The sequence below is a fragment of the Vidua macroura genome, chromosome 9 (assembly GCF_024509145.1).
Source record: "Vidua macroura isolate BioBank_ID:100142 chromosome 9, ASM2450914v1, whole genome shotgun sequence".
Taxonomy (NCBI): domain Eukaryota; kingdom Metazoa; phylum Chordata; class Aves; order Passeriformes; family Viduidae; genus Vidua; species Vidua macroura.
The window spans coordinates 175,003-186,084 of NC_071579.1; the positions used below are offsets into that span (position 1 = coordinate 175,003).

Sequence of the window (11,082 nt, forward strand, 5' to 3'; positions counted from 1 at the left end):
CCTTATCACCAGCCCAGAAACCTGAGTCCACGTCCAGTTATTCCTTGGACACCTCCAGGGATGGAGGAGACTCCAGATCTCCCTGGGCAGCCCCTTCCAATGCCTGACCAACCTTCCTGTGAAGAAATTCTTCCTGAATCCTATCCCTATGTGAACACTAATCCAGCTGAAGTCTTTCAAGCTGATTTTCCAGCCCACACACGGCCACAAAGACAGACCTTTTCCACTGCTACTTCATGATCCCCAACCCCCTTATCTAAAAAACTTCTTTTCAATCGTGCAACAGAATTCTGCCTCCTCTCCATGAACTAACACATCCCAGTTCCTGGCTGCAAACCTCAGCAGTCTTTCTGAGGTTCTGTTTGCTGGAATATTCAGCAGCCACATTAAAATACACCCATCAAGAAAGACAAACTACTTAGGATGTGGACTGTCCCTTGCTGAGCATTTGTGTGGTAATAATGCAATTGCACCTGACCCTCTGCCACATTCAGGGCATGAAAACCACACCAAAATTTAATTTGCTGTCTCTTGCAAATTCATCAGGATCCCATAAATAAGGAGGTGAAAATAATGATATTGCAAAATGTTTTAGGAAAATAAATGGAAATCATTCTCTTCAATTCTTAAGAGCTCATTTAAATGTCTTTATGGAATGCTGAAGCTGAACACTACAGCAGAAACAGGCATCAAAATCTGAAAACCAAAGTGATAACATACGAGTGGGAACAGGATCTAAGCAAGTCCAATGAAGAAAGGTATTGATGGTCCAAAATCAGATCATTTCACTACAGCACAGTTTAAATCCTAATAAAATCTTTATTAAAATATTGAAATATTTTGTTTGAGGGCATCTCAAAAATAAAACTAGGACTGCATTTTGTGTGACTTTTTTAATGGAAGTTTAAAAAATATATAAAAACATACTACATTTGCTGCAATACTTAAAACTGCACAACAACTAAGACCTTTTGTTTAATTAAAGCACTGTAATGCAAACACTGATAGAATTGCAGTTTTTTATCGTAGAAACATCACTTGAGTGTGGTGTGTGACTGTTGTGGGCCTTCCTCTTCTTCCCCTTTGTATCAAAAGGCCAGGGGAATTTCAAACAACTGGAAAGAACAAAACCCCCAGCTCTGAATTCTGCCCGAGATCAAGTTTGTATCTAGTGAGAGATTTTACAACACTCTTGAAAACAGAGTAGAAAAGGCTTTTTATAATGGAAACGCTGAAGGACCAAGAACTGCAGTCATGCTAAGAGCTGTCGCTGCAGTATTCTTTCCTTCGTGTCCTACTGAAAATTCCACTTAATTCTCCATTTGTCATTCTTCTCTGTAAAGACAGTAATATATAGATTATAGAATTTAGGGGTTTTTTTCTGCAGCCTACCTTCTAGTTTCAGAATTTTGGCTTTAATTCCACGTGTTCTCAGTAACTTTGATCACTGATTGGACTTTCCAGCTTTAGGTGGTGACGCTTTAGACAGAAGCTTCAGAAAGTTCAACTGAAAAAACATTGATTCGGTGGCTTAACTTTATCAAGGAAGCTTTATGTTTTCAAGAGTATTATCCCAAGAGTATGAACGCATTGATTTTGAACACAAGTGTAATGAATGATGGTTACAAAACCCCATTACTCAAACTTATTAGAGCACAAACAACAGCTTGCTACAAACCATGTATAATCAGAGTTTTTCTCAGAGATTTTGACCAAGAAAACAGACAAAACCACTGGATACAGCAGTCTCCAAAGAAAAAGTGTAGGTTCTCGCTCTGATAGAGACAAAAGTCAAGTTTGACCATGTGTAGATTCCTAAAAAGAGTCACTTCTGAGGCACTTAAGAACAAACAGAGCTGCCCTACTGCTTTTACTCTTGGTTGTATCCATGAATAGCATCTGCCGGGGAAACAAGACTGACTCCAGAACTTCAGCTGGCTCTGTACAGATCAGTCCTCAGCAGCAGAACTGCTCCTGGCTCAGCAGAATGACGATGGTAGAAGGAATTCCAGGCAGAGGAAAGGAAACTGAAAAGGAAAGGAAACCCAAAGGCCTGGGGATGAGCTGCCAGGCCAGGGTGGATCTGTGGCTCAGGGCAGGGCATCCTGCCCAGCCTGAGCCCCCAGCTGGGAGACAGGAGAAAGTCAGCACCGTGCAAGCTGCAAAAGCTAAGCTGGATAATGCAGCCCCAATTATTTTCTGTATACCAAGAGGAATCTGTAATGAACCTCTAAATAATTCCTGAACTAGTAACCACTGAGCTGTCCTGAATGAGACTGGGGAAATGCCATTCCATTACCACCTAAGCACTGCACACTCATCTACGGCGCTGCTTTGGATGTGATGGGGGGCAAAAACCTGGACGATAGCTACAAAATTTCATATCAATGTTTTGGGGCACAGAGGAAAAATCATGGATGTCTGCTTAGCTCCATCAGGAAATGCTCTGTGTGTGTGTCTGCAAGGCTCAACTTGCAGAAAGAAAACTTATTGATCACTAATCTTTAATAGGCATCAGTCTTTGACATCCACTTTCTCAGGGGTTTAATTTCAAGAAGCATCAGCTCACATCAACTTTCACAAAAACACCACAGAATCCATCATTTCCCTAACTGCTAAGTAAGAGCAATGTTCAGGAGAGTCAAACGTGCTCTAAGGCAAGAGCAAATACCCATCAGAAATGCCATGAAAGAAGGAAGGGAAAGGCCAACTAATGAATACCCAACATGCAGCTGCAGCAGAAGGGACAGGGAGAAGGTGGAGAAGTGAGAGGGACAACAAAAAGCTCATCCTAAGTAAGCAACCGTATGACAAAGGAAAAAACCTGCACTAGTTGGGCGTGGTTTTTTCATGATTAAATGCTAAATAATGGTAAGTATTTGGCAGAAGTACAGGCTCCGTGAGAATACAGCATTTACAGTTCTACTACAGCAGCTTTCAGTTTCTCAAGGTTAGCACATTTATTAAATCAGTGATTTTATACAGGTGGAATTTTCTTTTTTGTAATTCAGTATTACATAAGGCTGAACTGTCTTGTCCTAATACAGAGATAAAGCCAAAGGTCCTCCTGAACATGCATTGTAGGGAAATGAAAACCAGGGACTTTGGGTTATGAAAAGAAGCCATATGACTAAAGAGTGAATCCATGTTCCAAAACACCCACACAGACAAGAGCTTCTGATGAGAAAAATGATTTCTGCAAAGCTAAACTGCACAGATTATTTCCATGAAAAGTTAGAATCTTGCAGATTATACAATATTTACTGTGCTGGGATTAAAAAAAAAAAACACCAACAAACAAATCCAACCTTTTATATTATCACAGTATGAATAATTACTTGATTGTTCAATGTCAATTATATAAAAATCACTAATTACTTAATTGAATAATTGCCTTCTTTTAGAATTCACATAGGCAATGATGTTTGCTTGGTTTTCCCAGGACTGTTTCTCCCTTGCTGCTGGCGAGTTTTGGGTACCTTCAAAATGAGGTGCCACCACCTGTGTGTGCCAGCAAAGCAGTTGTGGCTTACCTTGGCACTGGAATCCTTGCTTCCCAAATCCCCTGCATAAAGAAGGAAAAAAAGTGTTTGGTTTTAATTTCTACTCAATGGTCTCTAAAAACATAAAATTCATATTAAATTACTAAATTAAATTCATTCATTAAATTCATATTAAATTACTTCAGGTTTTGCTACAACAGCAACAGATTTTCAAATACACAACACAGACCAGCCCACCCATTTCAAAGCAGAGAGCAATAGCTGCCACCAGCTATGTAATTTCAGCTTCTGGCAACCATTTTTTAATTCTTATTATTTTACAAGATATTTTAGATCTACAGTTATCATCATCTATGATTGCTGCATAATATTTCAACTGATTTCATGCCACATGTATATTTAACAGCCACATAAAATAGTCCAAGTTCCAGCAAAGGCACGTAAAACAAACCAGACTTGGGGCTTCATCCGGATTTTGGGATTCAAGCTGCTGTTGTGAGGCTCAGCTAGAGTCCAGCCGTTTGCTGGATGGAAAGCAAGCAGGTGAAAAGTTTTGCTTGTTTCAACATAAATGAGAAGCCAGGCCCCTGATTTTCATACTGATTATTCTCCAGCTTCCTTGCTTCATTTCCATAATGAAATACAAGTGTGTGTGCAACACTTCTGCAATGAAATACAAGAAATAAATTACTCTCATCATACAGCACAACCCTGTCACAAAATCTAAATTGCCCTAAATCCTTAAAAATCATTACAAATTAACCCCAAAATAAAAAGTTTAACTAACAAAAAACCCCCAAAACCAAATAACACTAAAGAAACGCCACCATAGAACCAACTACCAGCAAAAAAACACACTACACTCTTTTCACTAACAGTTCTTATCAGATCACAAAAATGAAACAGAAATAAAAAACAACCATATAGAAACCCACACAGCAAATCACAAAAACCACTAAAAAAATAAATCCAACCAACTTACTAAACTCCAAACCGTACAACAGACACTGACTGTTACTAAAAAAAAATAACCAAAACTCTACCTCTACACTAGCTCATAAAGAGCAACCAATACTCTATAAAACTAACTAAAAAACCCCACCAACCTAATTAACCATTTTTTAACAATAAAAAATCACTACCAAAATAAAACTACCTAAAAAATTCCACCATATAAATACCCATGTTCCCAAAATAAAACTAATAAAAAACAACCAAATCCATCAAACTACAAAAAAACACTTCCATTAAAAGCAATACAAAAATTATTCCTAACTCAATGAACCCACAATGCCTCAACCATCAAAACAAAAATACCACCTAGAAATAAACAGGATGCCAAAAGATAAATGTAACCATAAACAATATCTCCCAAAGGATCCGTAACCATAAAACATACACTACAATCAAACCAACCAAAGAAATAAAATCCCTATAATAAACTATAATGCAGATAACAATATTTTAAAAACCTCACCAATTAACTCCATGACACTACCTGAAACCCACCAAAACAAACACTACATACGCTAATAAGAGCCACCAGAACAGAATTTAAAACCTACCTGCAACTTCATGCTACGACCCATAAAAAACATTGTGAACCTTAAAAACATGTCCTTTAAAAACATAATACACCATCAAAAAAAAAAAAAAAATCCAACAACAAAACTCAATCCAAATAAATCCTTGCCATCAGCACCTGAACCAAGAACCATAACACTCAAGAAGCACACCATGTCCCTTAGCATACACCAGCTACGAACAAAACAAAACGATACAACCAATTCCTAAGAACCACTTCCAAACCGCTACACCAAGGACCTTCGGAAAATGAAAAGCCGCGCTGCCGGCACCGGGCGGAGCGCGGCTCCCGGCAGGAAAGCGGCTCCTGCGGCAGGCAGAGGCGGCGCCGCGCCGGGAGCCCCCCGCCCGCTCCCCCTGCCCGGCGGGGCCGGCACCGGGTCCAGGGGGCCCCGGCGGCGCCCGAGCCCCGCGCCCGGAGCGGACGGAGCGGCCGGCACCGGCCGGCACCGGCGCAGCGCCCGCGCCGCCTCTCCCGCCCGCCGGCCCGGCAAAGCTCCCCGCGGCTCCGCACGCCTCGCTCCGGCGCGGCTCCGGCAGTCCCGCGCCAGCCCGGCCGCGCCCAAGTCCCCTTCCACCTCGGCAGCTCCCCAGGCAACGCCAGCAGCTCCCGCGCCACAGCCTTGGCTGCCCGGGCCAGGGGCAGAAGAAGCGCCCTCCAATGCAGCGGCACAGCCCGATTCCAACCCTTCAAACGCTGCGAGAGCTGCAGCCTCCTTCAATTCAACCCCCGGAACTTACGCCACACTCAGGTGCTCACCTCGCTTCAACGAGGGCAAATAAATGTGTTCTCCCCTTCAACTTCATTCCCTATAAGAGCAGAAAAGAACGGACTTTTATCAAATGATGGTAAAAGGGGGATTTTTACCGCAATCCAAACCCTTTACAAGGACGGACAACACGTCCCCTACAAACTACCCCCTCCATTTAAACCTCAGGATGATGAAAATGGGGGGGCTACCCTCAAGTCAAAACCCAGCATACGACAATAACATTCTTCACCTTCCATTTAAAATAGAACACAGGGATTCCCTGCCACCCCGGGATACCCCTAACACCCTGGAAAAGGCAGGTTTTCCTTCAATCAATACCCTCAAAACCACAACTGAACGGGGATCCCTCCCAGTTCAAACACAGGGCCTTGCTATTTCATCTTCCCCAACATCTCCCCCGTTCTGATGAACAACTAAGATGCTAGATACTGTCTTACTCATTATGTTCTGCACACACTGAAGTATACAGGGTACTGCTACTAAAACTTTAATTATCACTATCAGAATAATCAAACCTACTTTACAGAGTTCCTTTAGCCAAGGTGCAAAGCTCCAACCATCAAACAAATCGTCTAGCCAGGATGGATAGACAGATGGTATCAGAGTCTGAAGACTTGGCTAAAGCAACCCAGACATTCGTCTTTGGTTGACTTACAGGTAAAGCTTCACTCAAGAACTAAAACAAAAGAACAAAAGCAATATGCACGCGTGCAAACGATAAAACTTCATTCTTTTCTTGAGCTGTTCCTGGCAGATCACTTTCCCCTGATGATTCAGCGCAGCTCAGGTCTGGGTGCTTGCTTCTTGGTTTGTACTTGTGGAAGTACTGGCTGATGTGAGGGTGTCAGCGGGCTTTGATGTGTGGTAGGGCTTCACGTTCTTTGCTGGGACCTTAGATGCAGGGCAGTTAGGATTTCAGTAAGTTTTTGGTCTCGTGCTTCTGCTTGTGCCGCCTGTGCTTTTGCTTGTGCTACCTGTGCTGTAAGAACCCTTTCAATTTTCTCTCCCAGAGTTTCTCCAAGTTCATTTACTCGAACTGTTGCTACATGCTGTGGGCTCCCAATTTTGCTGCAGGCATCAATCATTTCAGGCACTGTAGGTCTTTCTTTTCCCAGGGCTTTGATGACTCTCTTGCATTCCGCGTTTGCATTATTTTCAGTGATGTCCCGTATCACTATTGGACGGGCTATATCATCACCACATTGTCTCTCTGCTGCTTGGATCACCCGGTCCACAAATGAGGTGAATGGTTCAGATGACTCTTGACTAATTAGATTGTAGGCTTTTTCAAAAGTTCCTGCAGGCTGAACTTGCAAAAAAGCTTTGCGAGCCATCTTTTTGATGTCATCTAACACCATTCTGGGTAAATTCACTTGATTTTCATTCTGGTCATCAGGTGGGTCACCTATTAGCTTAGACAGGGTGAGGGCACGAAGGTCTGCATCAGTACATTGCCTATAAGTGTTTAGTACCCCTGTAAGCAGTCTCTTCCATTTAAGTTCCCATAGTATATACTGTGAGTCTGTAAGAATTATAGCAGCAAGATTTTTACAGTCATTTGGTGTGAGTGTATGTCCTTCCAGGGTACTTTTCAGCAGTTGTCTAAAATATGGAGAGCAGATACCATTGTCCTTTATTGCTTTTCGCAATTCTTTCACCTCATGAGATGGGATAGCTGTCCAAGTTCTGGGCCCACCGGCTTGCTGGCTGAATATCACAGGCAGTGCTATAGGGTTTAGGCTTTCCTCTTTGCAAATGTCACGTGTGATTTCATGCCAGTCTGTCAGTTGAAGATTATCAAAACTTTTCTGGGGATTTTCTGAATTTGCAATTGATGCTGGTGACTTTTCAGCATTAAGAGGGTTGGCATTTGGAAATGCAATACAGTTCTCTATGTGTCCTGTATTTGTCAAAGTGGCTGTCACATTCGACCCTCCCCCTTCTCGTTGCACGGTTTGTGTGCTTGGCTGTAGTCCAGTCCTGCTTGGGTCAGGTGCAGGATGCGGTGGCAGCGGCAGGGACGCGGTGGGAGGAGGCACGGTACCCGGTGGCCATGGAGGCAGGTGAAGGGTGGCTGGAGGCTGCGGCTGCGCAGGAACTGCTGGTGGCTGTAGCGTTGGGGTTTCCAGAGGCTGTGCGAGGCGCGCTGCAGTGGGGGCTAATTGTGATGAGGCTGTAGCAGACTCCGGCTGGGGTGGTGGTGTGGGCGGAGACACTTGTAGATGCGGTAAACCCAGAAGTTGTGGCGGCACGGGCTGGTGTCCTGCGGCTGGAATTGGGAGCGATGGTGCTGGCGTGGGAGGGCACAGTGATGTCGGCTGGGGGTAGACTGCAGCATGGAGCGCGTGGGAGCCGGGAGGCTGGATCAAAGGTGTGGCAGAGGTGGCGTGGGGGGGCAGCGGTGTCACGGTGTGAGGCAGAACTTCCGAGGGCCGCAGGGACTGCGCATGCGGGGGGCGTGTCACGGGGTCCGCGTGGTGAGGCATCATGGCGGCCGCCTCGGGCAGCGCAGCAGGGACCGCGTCTGTGGCCACAGAAGGGAACGGCAGGGCGTCGCCGCCCGCAGGGGGTGGCAGCGCTGCGGCGTGTAGCCCCAGGGCGCCACTGCGTGATGGGGGCGGGTCGGGCCGCGGCGGTGCCGCGGCGCTCCGAGCCGGCAGCGGCGCCGCAGGCAGGGGTGCACTGGGGGGTGCAGGGGCAGAGGGCTGGGCTGCTGTCGCGATCCCGGTGGTGGCCGTGGTCCCCGGGGTAGCTGCAGCGGTGGCAGGAACAAGAGGGCCGGCTAGGGATCGCCACGGAGCGGGGACAGGGCGCGGAGGGCTAGCCGGCGTCTGTGCCGCGGAGCTCAGCCGCTGGCAGCTCGCAAGCTGGGCTGGGGCCAGGGCCGGGCGGTCGGGGAGGCACGGGACCGTTGCACTGGGGATGTCGGAGGGGGGTGGTGACAACAGTGGGGGAGCCACAGCGTGGGAGGCACGGGGCAGCTTGGTGGGCTGGACCGCTCCGTCCCGCGGCACAAAGGACGCTGTCGTGGTCAGCACGGTAGATCCGGAATCGGCAAAAGGCACCGGCGGCAAAGAAGCGGCGGATGCCTGCGGGATGTCAGGCAGCGCCAGCGCCGCGGCAGCGAGGGGAACCTGCGCTGCTTGCAAAAGCGTGGTCGCGTGGCTCTGCAGGAGGCCGGCGATGGCGGCAGCCACAGACGCACAGCACAGGGCTGGGGGAGCGGCGGGACTCGCGGGGGGGAGGGGGGGTACAGCCGGGGCCTCGCGGGAAGGGGGGGCTGGGGCCGGTGCAGTGCCAGCAGCGGGGGGTGTTACCGCGATCACATTGCTGGGCGGGCTCGCTGGGGCGGAGGCGGAGGAGGGGCCCGACATGATGGTTCCGGAGCGGGGGGGGCGAACCGCGACAACCGGAACGGCAGGGGTGAACGGAGTGGGGGGGTGCGGGGATGGAGGGAGCGGCGGGAGGGGCCGCGGGGTCCGGTGGGGGGGCCGGGGCAACGGACGCCGCGACCACGAGGGCGGGGGGAGTGGCCGCGGGCGCCGCAGCCGCGTGGCCCGGGGGGGAGGCGAGGGGCGTGCCCCGCTGCGGACTCGCGGCAGCGTGGAGGGGACTCGCAGGGACAGCATGGCCAGGCTGAGCGGCTGCCGCGGGCTTGTGCTGTGCAGCAAACAGCTCAACCAAGGCTCTGCACGCCGGGAGGAGGTGAACGCCAGTCAAATCCCGGCGTGAAATATCATTAAAAAGTCTATTTCCAACTGAGTCCCAAAAGTCTCTGGTAAAGACGGCTGAACGGTCCGCATTCGGGAAATTAACTAGAGTCCATTCTAAAAGGTTTTTTAGCTCTTGCTTAGGTAAAGTACTGTTACTGCAGCGTAAAGAATGCTTAAGTTCCTTATAGAGATCCCGATCAGGGGCAGAGTGGGATTGTCCCATTTTCACACCAGTGTAGCTCACCTCGATATCACAGGGGCAGGGTCCTCACTCAGAACTCCGACGTGGGGGGCTGGCCAGGCACTCCAGTCGGCGCTCAGGACTCTGCTTGAGGTCCCCCTCAGAGCTCCGGTTTCAGGCGTTGCTCAGGAACGTCTTTCCGTGCTCGGGGCCTCCAGACTCCACTCAGAGCTTCAGTGCGGGCAGAGCAGAGCAGTGCTCGCCTGTGCTCGGTGCACGTGGCGGGGTGCCACGGCGAGGTTCCTCAGAGAGCTCTAGGTAGCTGCCGCGCAGCAGCGGCCGCCTATGCTCGAGGATTGCCAGGCGAATTCCTCCGAGAGCTGCAGGTACTCGCTACCTTGTAATGAATCCCCGTGCTCGAGGATTGCCTCGGCAAAGTTAGAGAGCTCCGGCTTTCACGCTGCCCAGCAACGATACGCCGTGCTCACAACACCGATTAGGAGGCTACAACTGGTTATTTAGTTACCGTCCATGGAGAAGTCTCCCACAGGTAGAAAAGCTGAAGAGGTCTTCAGATACGTGGGGTTGCCGGTCTGTGGGGGTCGGTCTTCCGCGTTGGGCGCCAATCTGCGGGGACTGCTGGGCTCCAGGACGGTTTGGATGGGTGGTGACGAAGGATCTCTGAAGCCCGGTCTTTAGAGCATAGGGTTTACTGTAAAGGATGAAGGGCCCAGCTTGGAGTTGCTAGCCGCAACTCGTGGCAGACCCAGGGAGAGCAGGGGGACAGAGAGAGAGAGAGAGAGGGTGCCAGGTGGGCGTCCCAGCAGGAAGGTCCAAGAGAGAGCGTCCAGTCCCTCGGCCACACCTTATCAGGGGGCTTCAAGGTGGGCTGGGACAGGACTTGGGCCAATGGGGTTACAGATACCTGATACTTCACGGGAGGTTACAGGTATGGGATGAACCACACATTGGGGGGTGAGACAGGACATTCCATTTGACCTTAGGATCTATCAGAAGGGGGGATTGCTTTCAGCTTGGCTGCATTATTGTTTTCGAGATGCTCAGTGATTAAGGTTTAGTATTTCAAACCTCGTTTTCATCTCGATATATGTATTCAGTGATTCTTTTGCCAGGCCATCATATTTATAGGGCCTTGCTATTTCATCTTCCCCAGCACTGACCACTTTTCTTCCCCAGGGAAAAGGACCGGTCTGTGTCTACAGGGGCCTGTGGCCCTGAGTGGACGGACACCTCCAAAAATCCAAACGATCGAAGATGTGTCGCAGACCCAAGCTGCCCCCACCTCAAATCTGTGCTGCCCTGACAGT

The 11,082-nt window shown here is 48.7% G+C and overlaps 1 long non-coding RNA gene across 1 annotated transcript; it reads right to left on the bottom strand.

Moving 5' to 3' along the window:
• Positions 1 to 1,568: 1,568 nt before the first annotated feature.
• LOC128811533 (uncharacterized) lies at positions 1,569 to 5,716 on the bottom strand. The gene is made up of 4 exons (XR_008438376.1): positions 5,666 to 5,716; positions 3,955 to 4,166; positions 3,534 to 3,565; positions 1,569 to 2,027 (listed from the first exon to the last, which is right to left on the bottom strand). It is a non-coding gene; the product is annotated as an uncharacterized LOC128811533 (long non-coding RNA).
• Between the last annotated feature and the right edge of the window lie 5,366 nt (positions 5,717 to 11,082).